Consider the following 15,725-nt stretch of genomic DNA (forward strand, 5'->3'; position numbering starts at 1 on the left):
GCGGAGCAGAGCGGCTGGTGGACGGATGGCAGAATGAGAGGCATGGGTCCTCTCCTCCCAGGACTACTGTGCCCGCAGCACCCCCCTTATGGCGGGCCTGCACAGGGAGGGTTAGGGGTACGGTGCATCCCGGAAGTTTAGTGTTAGGCAGCGAGGAGGGGGGGGTTAGGGTTAGGCAGCAAAGAAGAGGTGTTGGCGTTAGGCACCCCCCTCAGAGGGTTAGGGTTAAGCTGCTGGGGGGGAGAGTTAGGTTTAGGAAGCGGGGACACAGGTTTAGGTTTAGGCACCTCTGGCGGGTGGTTAGGGTTAGACTGTGAGTAGGGAGGGCTATGGGGTTTGGGAAAGGGAAGAACACCCTTTACTCCCCGTCAGCTTCTTCCACATCGGGATCCCAGCGTCGGTATTTCAAGCGCCGTGATCCCATGCATCCGGATCTCATACTGATCCCAAAAAAACACATTTGTGTTACCTCCATAAACTATAACTGATGCTTACTCTGTGTGCATGTAGTTGCTGAAATGAGTTACAGTACTGTGTTATCTGTATGCTCCTGGAACAGTGATGTTAATGGTTTATTGTGATTTATTAATTGCTTATTCAAACACCTCAGTTCTATGAATGTGTATGTTTTATTCTGCACCTTTTTTTGTCTTGATATACATTTTATGTAATTTGGACATTAAAGGAGCTGAGGGAGGTGATGTGAGGTGGTTATTGTATAGTATATTGGACCTCATTCAGGTCCAGTTGTGGTTCCTACTTATGCCGTAAAGTACTGATTATCGGTACTTTGCTCAAGCGCAGGACTCACTGAGTGCATGCACAAATGGGTCCTGCGATGTAGGAAGAAGATTGGTAGCAGATTGTCAGTGATTGACACTCTGCTGCCATTTTGGAGTGGGGAGGGGTGGCAACGCCCTCAGTTCCCTAAAATAGAGGCATGTCACCACTGTTTATGGGGAGGGACAGGTCTCTCCATTGTTGGATGGAGATTTCCTGGCCTCTGCAACGGATGGCTTGCACGTCCAAACAGGTGCTGCAAGTCGCCCGATGGGGAGTCAGTAATCCGATGCCTGCATCCTAGGGTGCAGGTCAGATCACTAACAGATTTTTTATGAAAGGATGTAATAAAAGTTACATTTTTAGAAGAGTGCCCCCAAACAAAAGAGTCTTCTTTTTTCTTGTTTGTTTTTCTACGCAAATCATGACTCTAGGGGCGCACCACCGGACAATAGTAATTTGAATATCGCCCGTGGAAGATTTAGTACCACTGGCCGATTTATATTAAGAATAATTTCTGGTTATAAATTCTTTCTCCACAATAATCTTAGGTGAATATACCAGTGCACGGACTAAAACTATTCTCTCTCAGATCACTACTGCAGCAGGAGGCGTCTACTTGTAATAGGCGTCCCCTGCTGCATCACCATACTGCGCTATCACTGCTGCTTCCAAGGAAGTGACAGCCACTCCATCCACATCTGAATTATGCCCATTGTTTCCTCTGTTTTATATCAGTCACTAGAATAGTTTCTGTTTGTCAGTAGGTGATGTATTTGATTATTGTTCTCAGTCATAATGATTTTTCAGATATTTCACTACACAGTTAAATTCATCTCCATTAGATAAACCATGCCTGCTGTTTTTTTGTCAAATCCATTTTGCCATGCGCTGGTAGAGAAGCTGGAAACACTTGATTTTATTTGCCCGTCAACCCCCGACCCCCCCCCCCCCAGGCTAAATGTTGCCAACCAGCTTCTGCTGCCCAGAGGTATTCATCTCTTTACCTCTCACATTTTGATATCATCAGTAGCGTACGCAAAAGGCGCCTTTGTGCATACACTGAGGGTAATGCATGCGCCATTGGGGTTTTCTGAAATACTTGCTCATGCACAGTAGTATTTCTTTAGATTCAGTCAAGGGGTCAGCTTGCTGGGGGTTCAGCTTGCGTGGAATTAACAATGTGTGGAATTAAGGAACTGTGTTTTCTGAACAGTTAAAAAAACCATTGAGCACCAACAAGGAAAGGTAACTTAATTTAAACAACTTATTCCTACACCACTTAACCCAAAATTAACTCACACACGACCACAGCATGGGGGTAATTCCAAGTTGATCGCAGCAGGAAATTTTTTAGCAGTTGGGCAAAACCATGTGCACTGCAGGGGAGGCAGATATAACATGTGCAGAGAGAGTTAGATTTGGGTGGGGTGTGTTCAATCTGCAATCTAATTTGCAGTGTAAAAATAAATCAGCCAGTATTTACCCTGCACAGAAATAAAATAGCCCACCCAAATCTAACTCTTTCTGCACATGTTATATCTGCCTCCCCTGCAGTGCACATGGTTTTGCCCAACTGCTAAAAAATTTCCTGCTGCGATCAACTTGGAATTACCCCCCATGTTCACCAAACTACTGTTTCTTATTTCAATTCATGGAATTCTCAACAAATATAACACATTCTACACTCACCCTACAACTCACCCCGCATAGTACAGCTTCAATTATCCACTCCCCTCTTCTAAACGCTCATGAGCTTTATACTTACTTCTCTGCAAGTACTTTGACAACCACAATTGGCCACCATAACAGACACTCGCAAACATCCACCTATATTTATCTCACACTTCTGCTTTTATTAGCTGGTGACATATCACCAAATCCAGGCCCCAACCACCTGACCCACTCACACTCAGCTGTCTCAAAACAACATGGAAATCCATCTAATCTCATAAATATCACATGTCTCCCATCCCCTTCCAAGTCACTAAAATGTGCCATACTGAATGCACGCTCTGTTTGTAACAAATTAACATCCATCCATGACCTCTTTATCTCTCACAACTTTAATCTGCTGGCTATAACAGAACATGGCTCACACAATCAGACACAGCCTCCCCTACAGCACTGTCACATGGTGGTTTCCATTTCACACACACATCCATTTTACTGTCCCAATTTTTCACATACACAGTTCTACCCTAGGTTCCATCATTTGCATTCACATCATTTGAAGTTCACTCTATCAGGATTTTCACCCCCTTCTCTCTGCATGTTGCAGCTATCGCCCTCCTGGGCAACCCAAACAACAATTTCTAGAAGATTTTTCAGCCTGGCTCCCACATTATTATGGGCGATTTCAATATAGCTCTTGACAGTCCACAATCTGTTCATGCCTCCTCTCTCTAACCTCCTCTCCTTGGCCTCACCCAATGGCCTGACTCCTCTACTCACCAGGAGGGCCACTGCCTTGATCTTGTGTTCACCAGGCTCTGCTCAGTTTCTGAATTCATTAACACTCCTTTCCCTCTCTCTGATCACAACCTGATCACCTTCTCAATCTCTTCTATTACTCTAAATTCTGACACTAAAAACCAAGCAAGCCTCCTCTAACCCGCAGAAATATTAACAATATCAATTTTCAACAACTTTCCACTTCTCTGCAATAACTGCTCTCACCAATCCCTACATTTACTACACCTGACACTGCTGTATCCCACCTGCACCAGACCCTAGAGAGTGCCCTTGATGAAGTGGCTCCAACTACCCATCACACTCCACGTAGGCTTAGATGCCAATCATGGCACTCTAAATCAACATAACACCTACAAAAACTGTCACGTAAAGTAGAACGTCAGTGGCGGAAATCTCATATCCAAGTGACTTTCTCACATATAAGACAAAGTACCACTCCTATCGTCAGGTCCTGGACACTGCCAAACAAACATATTTCCAATCTCTCATCTCTTCTCATGCCACCAACCCCAAGCGACTTTTTAATACATTTAAATCACTTCTTCACCCTCCCTCACCTCGCCACCTAGCTAATATCCATGCACAAGAACTTGCTTCCTACTTCAAGGATAAGATTGATAAAATCCGAGATGAAATGGTATGCTCTAACTCTGCCAGTGACCAGCTCAATTACCTACCTGAACCCTCTGGCACTTTCTTAATTTGATCCCACAAGTGAAGATGAAGTGTCAACACTCTTTTCAGCCTCTTACTCCACTACCTCTCCTCTTGATCCTATACCCTCACAAGTCAGTAAAACTATGTCTCCTGTGCTTATCCCAACCTTAACCAAAATCTGTAATCTCTCTCTCTCTCTCTCTCTCTCTCTCTCTCTCTCCTGGTATCTTTCCTTCACTGTTTAAGCATGCAGTGATTACTCCCATTCTAAAAAAAACACAACTCTGACCAAAACACACTCTCTAACTACCGTACCATTTCGTAGCTACTATGTCCCTCAAAGCTACTTGCCTACACTCGCCTTACACACTTTCTTAACTCCCACAACTTATTGGACCCACTTCAGTCAGGCTTTCGTGCCCAACACTCCACAGAGACGGCACTGACCAAAGTAGTGAATGATCTGGTCACTGCTAGATCAAAAGGCCATTACACACTACTTTTTCTTCTAGATTTCTCTGCTGCTTTTGACACTGTTGACCAATCTCTTCTCATACAAACACTACAATCCCTAGGTCTTCAGGACACAGCCCTTACTTGGTTCTCATCCTACCTATCTAATCGCTCTTTCAGTGTTTACTTCTCTGATTCTACCTCTTCTTCTCTACCTCTATCAGTTGGAGTTCCACAAGGCTCAGTCTTGGGTCCTCTGCTGTTCTCAATCTATACCTCATCTCTTGGTAAACTAATCATCTACTTCGGATTTCAGTATCATTGGTACGCTAATGATACTCAAATCTACCTATCCTCCTCAGATTTATCATCATCTGTATTGGTTCGTGTCACTGAATGCCTGTCTGCCATTTCATCTTGGATGTCATCTCGCAACCTCAAACTCAACATTTCCAAAACAGAATAAATTATTTTCCTACCAGCCAAGAGTAGTTACCAACCTGATATCTCCATAACTGTTGACAATGTGACTATCCACCCTACCCCACAAGCTCGCTGCCTAGGTGTCATCCTTGACTCTGAACTGTCCTTTGTTCCACACATTCAATCTGTCTCTAAATCATGTTACATGCACCTAAAAAAATATCCAAAATACGTCCTTATCTTACACAAGACATTGCAAAAACTCTAATCCATGCACTCATCATCTCCCGTCCCGCATTGATTATTGTAATAGTATCCTTACTGGTCTTCCCAACCATAGGCTCTCTCCACTATAATCCATTTTAAATGCAGCTGCGAGGGTGATCTTCCTTGCTAGACGTTCTACGTCTGCTGATCCGCTCTGTCAGTCCCTCCATTGGTTACCGGTATTCTACCGTGTTAAATATAAAATACTTTTACTTACATACAAGGCTAATAACCAAACTGCACCAACATACATCTCCTCAATCATCTCAAAATATCTCTCTACCCGACCTCTCCACTCTGCACAAGATCTGCATCTATCATCCACACGTATTATTTGTTCCCACTCAAAATTGCAGGACTTCATCCAGGCTTCACCCACTCTGTGGAATGCCCTCCCATGCACAAGAAGACACACCTCTAGTCTCCAAACCTTTAAACGTTCCCTGAAAACTCACCTCTTCAGACAAGCCTATCAAATTCCAGACCCACCCACATAACTTTCAATGCTTCCCTATCCAGTTACATCCTCTCTGTGCAGTCCACATAACCTCACATATTTTGTCTTCCGACATTGCTGGGTGATCATATCATACAACCCATTAAGAACCTAGCAATCTGGTGCACCGTTATGCAATAGGTAGTATTTATCCTTGTGCATCAATGTGTCAGAAGTTGATTAGAGGCACTGTGTGCATATACAAGCAGATAGTGATACCATTTAATTCAATTCAGGCTTTCCTCCACCTCCACCATAATCCCAGTGTCACACCAAGAAGAAAAAATCGATATCACCAGTGCTGAAATAATACTTAGGAAAACACTGTAGTTCCTTTCTTTGATACTGATCTCCTGTTCCCTTACACAAACAGCAGTGTGGCTCCGGGAAAACGAAAAAAGGAGATATATAGTGTAGCTTGTTGAAACATTTATTATCACACATATATAACATATAAAAGTATACAATAGTAAAAACAAATGCCGATTTGTTTTTACTATTGTATACTTTTAGATGTTACATTTGTGTGATATTAAATGTTTTAACAAGCTACACTATATATCTCCTTTTTTTGTTTTCCCCGAGCCCCACTGCTGTACAGTGGTTTCCTAAGTATTATTTCAGCGCTGGTGATTTAGATTTTTCCTTGTGTATCAATGCCTATTTCCCTATAGATTGTAAGCTTACGAGCAGGGCCTTCCTACCTCTATGTCTGATTTTGTCCAGTTTTGTTCTATAACTGTTGTTCTGATTGTAAATCGCAACGGAATACACTGCGCTATATAACAAACTGCTAATAAATAAATAAAATAATAAACAATTGCTCATCTGTGCACTTCGTTAGTATGAATCAGGCTTATATGTAAGTAAAATAGTATATAAAAATATTTATAGCTAATGGTCTGTTATCACTATATTCAGTAAGTGTGCTCTAAATATAGGAAATCTGCAACAAACAATAATAAAAGAATATGTCTACCAAAAAAATGTGTTACCCCAGAAAATGGTGTACTGGCCCCTTTAAGAGCGCTTACTGATACTCAGCAGGGAAAGGCACTGGCACAGCAGGAGTTAAGTTGAGCCCATGGTCCACTCACGTGGGCTGAGGGAGGAGAGCTGATTGGACAGAGGCAGTTTGGGTAGAGGAGAGCCTTGTTGAAAGAAGGTGGAGCAGAGTGTGGAGACAGGAGGTGCTGGAGACGCAGGCAACATGGAGCAAGTGGGAGCTGAGGAGAAGGCCAGCCACAGGGCAGTGGGTGGTGAGAACAGCACTGCAGAAGTGCTGCCGGAGAGCCAAGTGCTGGAGAGCAGGTGTTGAGATGCCACAGCTGGAGACCAGACACCGCCAGGCCTGGTGAGAGGCGCGGACACCACGGCAATCTTGTGTCAGCAAGGAGCCATTTAAAGCAGGTCCAGCTAGTTCCTACCTTTGCTCTAAGGGTATGAGTGAGTACTTTGAGAAATTAACAGCCCAAGCCACAGGCATGTGTACCCTCCAACCTCCGCAACCCTTTTGTTGACTGTGTAGTGTTAGAAGGGCGCAGTGACCAGCGCCAAAGATTACAAGTTAAAACCCACTAAATGGGTTCAACAAAGTCTATTGCAAATACAAAGCAGATATTTGTTCTAAGAAGACTGAGTTTATTGCAAGTACTAGGTAGATATTTGTTCTGAGAGACAGAGTTTTATGCAGGTGCAAGGCAGACATTTATTTCTGAAAGGACTGAGTGATTTATGCAAACTTAAGTAAAGCCCTGCATTTGAGAGAGAAAGACTGAGTTTGTTCCATCCAAAAGTCCTCATTGTAAAGTGAGCTGCCATTGTCAAATGACACTACCCTTCCTTCACTACCTATCTCAACTCCTTAGACATACCCTGCCAACCCTGGTGGTGTTACACTAGTACCTTACATTATGACTGAGCCGCAAAAGCAAACCACTTCCTGATTCCAATTGAGAATCCACTGAGAGAGATACAGATTAGAGAAGGGTTCATCCAACTCAAATCTAAATTGCAATGTAAAAACAGCGCTGTCCAGTATTTGTAGGCTACATGCAAAATCAGCGACTATTTATTTGTATTTGCACCGTAACATGGTTTATCCAGGTGCACAGCTACTTGCTCTTAGCTCAGTGCTCCCATCTCAGAATCAACTCCAACAGGCATTTCACTAAATAATGTTGCTTTCATTTTCTCCCCTATTAGGGCCCTACTGTGATGCATGGCAGTAGAGATCCCTAGTATATTGCTTTCCAGTTTGGCTAATTATTACCAAGATGTCTCATCCACCCAAACATTACTTAATTTTTATTGTGTTTTCCTGAACATCATAGCGAGTATCCCTGGAGGTAGAACCCCCTTCCCCCTTCACCCCCACAGGTTGAGAACCACTGCCATAGAGGATCAGGAGCAATGATTTACTAATGGTGGTTTTCTTAAACCGATCTTGAATTAGGGGATTCAGAATGGCATACCAATGCACATAACCATTGATTTCAGGGTTAAACCCTCAAACTACTGCATAGCAAATCTGTCAGCTTGAGGAGCTAAATTGCTGTATTCTGGAGCACCCCAAAAACACTTGTTGATAAATGTAGATACCAGAAGCAATGTGGAATTTAAAAAGAAACCTGAAAGCAGGAGTGAGCACATAGATTACTATTATTCCCTAGTAACTAATATTCTTAGATAACTAATATTCCCTGAACATTTTAGGCCCAATCTAATAATGGTCAATTTATGGATGAGAAATGACTGTCGCCCCATCCAATCCTATTCAGTCTTAAACTATTCCATGGCTGAACTATAATAAATGCTAACAATGTAGTAGTTTGTGAAAGGATCATACTGGATGTCACCCCTCATTTCAGTTTGGTTAATGTTAATGTTCATCTTGATTTCTTGACAAGCCAGTAATAGTCTTTTATCATAGCAATAGAGTATTTATAAAAGATACAGCTGTTTGGGTGAAAGTACTGTACATTTTAAAGATGCTTGTTCTACCTATCCAGGATATATGTGGTAGTTAACAATTTCTAGATCACTCTGGATTTTAGGTGATTTGAGAACACTGTGTGTATGGGACATTTTCAAGCAAACAAGATTGAACTTTCTCTAAGCTGTTGGCACAAAGTTGAAAGCTCCCAATTCTCTAAAATGGCATTGTAAGAAGGGTTTAAAGTGGTCCTGGAGAGGTGGTGGAGCTCATCTCAACCCTGCTCCCCTCCCCCTTCCCCCAAGTAAGCAGATCTTCCCTGAGATGGTGCCTTGCCACTGTCCGAGGCACAACTCTTGTTAATGGTGCCCAGAGCAAATAAAATAAATGTTGCCATTTGAAATCTGGTCTTTCAAATTCTGGCTGTATACTTATATTGGTACTGAAACACTGTGTAAACACAAGTAAGGAAAGTATGAGAGCAAGGTAAAACCTTAAAATATCATGTGCGCTCACACATACACACACACACACACACACACTGTTGTGTATAGGGAAATTTAGAGTGAATTGCCAGGGTCCTGGGAGCTACTTAGGCCCCCAGAAGCGATAGGGGTATGAAAATGTGATATACATTTTTGTTGTTTTTTAAAGACACCTGTCACCAGTTGGGACTACAATGTTGGTCCACTTAAAAAGATAAAAACATGTTCTGCCATCAGTGTCACTCAATTATTTTTCTGCAATCCCTTTCAGTTTTCTTACGGAGTGGCATCCTATGTCACTGCCAAGTTTCAATAGGGGTTTTGTTAGGACCCATTCTAATGCTAATTTTTTATTATAAAATGACTGTATTTTATGTCTATATAAATGGTGTCCATATCATAAAATAATACATGTTGCCCTGTCGCAAAAACATTTTTAAACACCAATTAAAAATTCCTAAGTTACGACCCTTTAATTAAGAACTAAATTTGATACATTAATAAAATTAAACATTAGTTTCCCCCTAATGTATTAATATATAGTATTTCCTTCATATGAGAATTATCAGTGCTACACTCCTTATTCAGTACATAATGATTGTACTCATTATATTCTTCTCTTCCTTCTGATTGACCAAATGGGTTGGGGCCGCGTAATTAGCGGCCAGGATCCTGGCCGCATAATGCCAGCGTGGGGGTGGGGCGAGCACAACGGTTCCCCTTGTGGGCTTGTACCCGACACAGATTCAATTCACACTCTATGGGTGTCGTGGACGCCCACGAATGAGAATAGTCCCTCCTAGTCGGCATGCTGACTGTCGGTATTGTTCGGGATGCAGGGGGAGGTTATGTGACCATCGGTCTCTTGGCTGTCAGTCACATAACTACATCCCGACCAAATAGATGAGGCAGTTTTACAGCAGTTTTTTTGTCTTGGTATGTATTATGGCAGGTTTTCTGTGGCTTCATGGAGGCTGAAAAAATACACCCCAAACCGATTGTAAAACAGTCGGACATCGGTGGGTTTACAAAATACTACCAAGAAAGTATATTTAGTGGTGTGGTGTTTCAAATTGAAAGTAATGTGCAGGGGTTTCAAAATGCCAGCAAAGCCACCCCCTTAGTAAATTTAGATAAGTAATTAAGTAAATAAATACTTTAATTGATATTGTTAAATCAGTAAAATTACAATCCAAGTAACCTACATTTTTGAATATAGCAAAATATGTTTTAGTTAAAAATCACTGTACAATAACTGATGGAAAAAAAGCTTTTCTTATACCATGATTTTATACACCTGAAACATCTTAATCACCTGACCACCGTAAGCAATAAGATTCCCCATTTGAGGTTCTTACATGAAATGACATGGCACCAGTGTTAATTTTAATTCTGATGGCATTACTTGACTCTCACCGGCAGCGGTGATTAATATTTATTTTTTCTCAACTCTGACGTAACAGTATCACAAATATTTGTTGTGGTGTCTGGTTCAGACTCTATGGCATTGACTCTATGGTGTTTACACTTACTAAAATAACCTATCACCTATCTCAATCACTGCTATGCACAACCACTTACAAATCTGCAGCATGAAAGTGAGAGTACATAAATCACTGGGAGTGGCCCTTCTTGTATAAAGACGGTATGCAAATTTAAAGGCGCAGTAGTTTACCCTGGACAAGTGCTACCACTAGTCTATCTAAGGTAGCCGCCTAGAGCATCAAGGTTGAAGGGATGTCTAAAAAAACAGGGGCTGCTCTCCAGGTGTAGGTGTAGCACTTGATTAAAATGTGCGTATACCATCTAAATATTTTGTTAGCTAACTCAGATAAATTCTGAAAAGCTACTGCAAGGGGGAGATGTACTAAGTAGTGAAAAGAGTGAAGAAGTGAGCCAGTGGAGAACTTGCCCATGGCAACCAATCAGCTGCCCTGTATAATTTTATAGTATGCCATACCCTCCAACATGACCCATTCCATTAGGTACAAAATGCTCTGTTCCTGGACTTCTTTGCCAGTGGCAGTTACTGAAGTGGGGCTGCAGCACAGTCCAAACTTCAAATAGGGGACCCACACCAACTGCCATTGAGTCCTGGCCAGTGATGTTTGGCAATGTTTGGGGTGGCAATTGGTGTGGCTCCCCTAGATGAATTTTGGATTGTGATGCAGCCCCACCTCTGTAACTGCCACTGGCATTTTGTACCTAATGGAATGGGTCATGTTGGAGGGTATGGTATGCAAATTATAAATGTTACGTTAATGCTGATTGGTTGCCATGGGCAACTTCTCCACTGGCTCACTTATCCACTCTTTTCACTGCTCAGTACATCTCCCCCTTAGTCTTTTGGTGCTTGGAAAGTGTGACAGTGTGTGGGGTGGGTCCCCATGTCCGAAGGACCCGTGTGCACTGCACCCCCTGTACCCGCTATAGATACATCACTGATAGAAAGCCTTGTGGACATGGCAAAAATCATGTGACAATCTAGAATAATCAAAACAAACATTCAGAATACTAAGAGATAAGAATTTAAATTACAAAATCATGTGTCTCATTGTAAAATGCTACTCAACAAAATAGTAATTGTCCTATACTACAATTCTAAAAAGAAATTGACTCTAAAACATATATCAAAGTGTAACCCTTGCCCATACACTATTAGTAAAGCTGTAGAGAGCTGTCTAAATTCACTGGGAAAACAAAAAAGACCCATGAAGAAAAGGGAAAGGACTCTCTCTATTTAGGAGTTGCTCCTAAATAGAGAGTCCTTTCCCGTTTCTTCACGGGTCTTTATTGTTTGAATTGTATCTCACTCTCCAGTAGCACCACCACTAGATATGACATCACAAATGTACATACTTACAACTATTATAAACCAGTGGTTTTTATCCGACCCTTATATACATATCCCCTCATATCTCACAATTTTTTCCAGTGCGATTAGTATCACCCTCTGTCTACTAAATTCACTGGGAACCAGGGGCATCAATGATGACAAACTGACTGCTTTTCACTGTGTCAGGAGGACAAGTCCACTTCACAGTAAAATAAAAAAAGACAGACATACTGTATCATGTTTTATACACATAGCAAAGTCACTATTTCTGTTAAGGTGCTATGTATAGATAAAAAGTGCAACATACCCAGTTTTAACCAGTCTGGGTCATTGGAGGCATCAAGGGTACAATGGACTGGGAGAAGGCTGCTCCCTAGATAAATAAAAGTCTGTTAAGTTGCGTACACACTAGGGGATATAGTAAACTATATCGCTCATTTTTACCCTCCTCAGTGATATTGTTTACTATATTGCCCAGTGTGCATGCTGCTGACGACAGCCGATGCGTGGCCCCGCGGGTCGTTAACAACCATCAGTGTCGGCCATGCATGCAGCTCAATTTGGGCCCATCATCCAAAACTGCATGCACGGCCTGGCCGCGGCATGACATCACTGTGCGGTATCGCTAGCGATATCGCACAGAGTGTATGTCCACATTGGGCGGCCCGGGTCAGGAGGGGGGCACACTAGGCAATGTCACTCATGGGGCACATCGCCTAGTGTGTACCCACCTTTAAGCACAGTGTTCTCCATTCAATATATTTCTTATTTTGGATTGTCTTCTTAATTCAGAATGATTATTTTTTTCAAAATCTACACGGGAGGCAATCCATTTGCCAGCTGTCAGGGTGTCGGTGGTCAGGATACAGATGCCAGAATTGTGACACCCAGTGAAATGCCACCACCCGAGGGGGAATAGATTAGTGTGGCGACCTAAAGTCACCACTGGGCCCAAAGCATGGCGAGTGCAGCGAGCCTGCGAGGGAACACACTGCGTTCACCGTCGGTATCCGGCTGTCAGGATTCTTGCATCGGGCTGCTGACCGCCGAGATCCTGACAGCCAGGATATCATACTGATTCCATCTACATATGTGGTGCATCTGATTTATCCTGTTTATTCGGATATACTTGTTGAAAAATACAACTCTTATTCTGCACCCAATACCCAAAATTCATCAAGGGAATGCGTCTATAGGCTGAAGAAACTATATGTTAGATTGTTATCATAGGGGTCTATTTTCTAAGCCTTGGATGGAGATAAAGTACCAGCCAATCAGCTCCTAACTGCCATGTAGGAGCTGATTGGCTGGTACTTTAACTTCATCCAATTTATCTCCACCCAAGACTTAGTACAGAGACCCCATAATCTTAATTCATGACATTTTTACACTATAGAAAATCCTAACTTGTCAGTCACAACCAAAAAGTTAAACCTATCTTCTGTTCGCAAAGCAAATGGATTTAAGATGCAGCTCTTTATAAAAATAAGAATGATTCTAATGTTGTAGTTAATGAACATAAAATACTGCTCTTGAAGCTAACAGGAAATTAGTTAAAGTGCGGTAGAAATAGATAACTGATACTTCTGTTGCAAATGAATATTGGTACATTCAAAAAATAATTAATGACAGTTGACGCCTCGGGACTTTTGTTTTACCTAGTGATCCGGAGAACAGACTGCCAATTTTCAACATTCAACAGTTTTTGCACATTTTGGAACTCTAAAGTCAGCTAGTGAAATTAAACTTACAAACATCACTTAAATTAAAATCTATGAAAATTGTTCTCTAATATGTAATTTCAGATTCCAAACATACATTGAAAAAAAAAAAAAAAAGCATATAGCATAATATATAGCACAACTTTTAACCCCCAAGACGCATTTTTTAATTAGCATAAACTAAAGTCTTGTGAAACAACTGTAGAAGTAGAACTTTTGGCCAACATAACAAAGAGTTCTACAGTACTGTACTAGGGGAAATTTGTCATGACAAGTTTCTATTTCTTAAGGAATCTTATTTAACCAATAAATAGTTAAGAAATGTTATCCCAAATAGGAGCATTTCCAAGAAATCTTTTTCCAATGAACCATTAAGCAATAGGTAAGTTACACATTTCCTGCAAAACAAATACGTAAAATAGGAAGGTGAAAAGAGTATCTAAAATACTACTGAAAATAAAAAAAATACCTGATATGCATCTGATTTAGTTACTACTGTATTACTAGTTACACAATATACTGCATAAAGTGAGTAAATCAGTTCCAGTTCTATTTTGTGTTTAAATACACTTTTTTTGTGAATCTGGGGATTTATATTCTCAGACATGGTGATAAACTGTAGTATTTTTTAATAATATTTTATCTCGCCATTAACCACCACCAGAAAAGGTGTTCATTAACAGATTGGCACTGCCTGTAAATCTTTAAAGCACTATACAGACTATTCATGATGAGCTTATTCAATACCCGCTCTCAGAGTTGATGCCTTAGGGAAACATATATTGAGAAAGCCCATTTTAATCATGCATAATGTTTACAAGGCTGGATACCAATAATAACAGGATTAATTATTATAATCTGTGAAGTCAAGTTTATACATAAATCGCCACTCTTTTTTCCCCCTCTAAGATAGCCAGGAGAAAATGAATTTCAGTCTTTAGGACCTATGAGACCCTGGCCCAGCTGCTGAGTTACTGTCCCTCCCCTCGTCCTGGCCAGCAGCCCTGACATCTCTGCACAAAGTAATCACAGATCACAGCATTTAATCACTGAAAACAAGCACTCCAGAGGACAGCAGTGTCAATATCCTACTCTCTCATTATCTGTTTGGATTGCACATCCACACTGTCAGATAAACAGAGTGGAAAATTAAGATTAAAAATATGGTAATTTCATTTCAGGCAGCAGGCTCCACTCACTGCCCCTATTATGCTATTGATTACCTCTGAATTCAATTTTTCTTTCAATGCAAACTTTAATCTGTTTGCTACCCAGCAATTCAACTCCCTAAGGGCTATTTGAGAGTAAGTAACCATTTAATCTGATGCTAACTGAAAAATCACCGTCCTTAATGAATTGTGTAAATCATTCAGCTCAAAAGCACCTTTGACTTGCATTTCATTTTTTATTTTCTACTCAATATAGGCAGGGATCATCGTGTGAATAATTACAAAGTAGCAAGTATTTTCAAATAGAGCAAATATGATAAAAACCCTATTATAGTAGGGCATGTGTAATGAACAGTACTTTTTAATTTGAAAATAGCTATTCATTAAAACAAGAATAGCAGATTAAAAAGAGAAGCTCAAAGCTCAAGGTAAAAGTTGATAGACATTGCAATTACATGGTTAATTTCAAAGATTTATATGCTGTTATGATTTAAAAAGAATTTTTATGACCTGACATTTTCATTTGAGAAGCGTTTTTATTTAAAATTAATCTTCTGGCTCCTATTCTTAATTATTTCTTGGCAGGCGATAAATGGAATACAAAAAAAAATGCCTTTTTTATATTTAAGCTGAATATATTAATGTGAAGTTCTATTTATTGTAATTGTTTTACATTGAGAGTCTTCATCCATAGTGAAACTGTATATTGAAAAAAGACAATATATATATTTATTTAAAAAAAACAGAAGGTTCTCTTCGAATTAGTCTGGACAACCTGTAAATAGAATAGATGTAATAATACTGACATCTTTCATCTGATGTCCTTGTAATTAATCTAGCTGGGTTATTGTTTTGCTTCTCTTTTATTACTATCAACATTTGTTTGAAAATTAGGAGCAGAGAGGCATTTAACTGTGCAGCTGGATAGCGTCTATTCACTTTTTTTTTTTTTTTTTACCCCATTACTTTTCATTCCAATCTCATAAGCCCAACAGTCTTCTGTTTTCTATCAATATGAAATAATATTT

Source organism: Pseudophryne corroboree, chromosome 2 (assembly GCF_028390025.1).
Source record: "Pseudophryne corroboree isolate aPseCor3 chromosome 2, aPseCor3.hap2, whole genome shotgun sequence".
NCBI lineage: Eukaryota > Metazoa > Chordata > Amphibia > Anura > Myobatrachidae > Pseudophryne > Pseudophryne corroboree.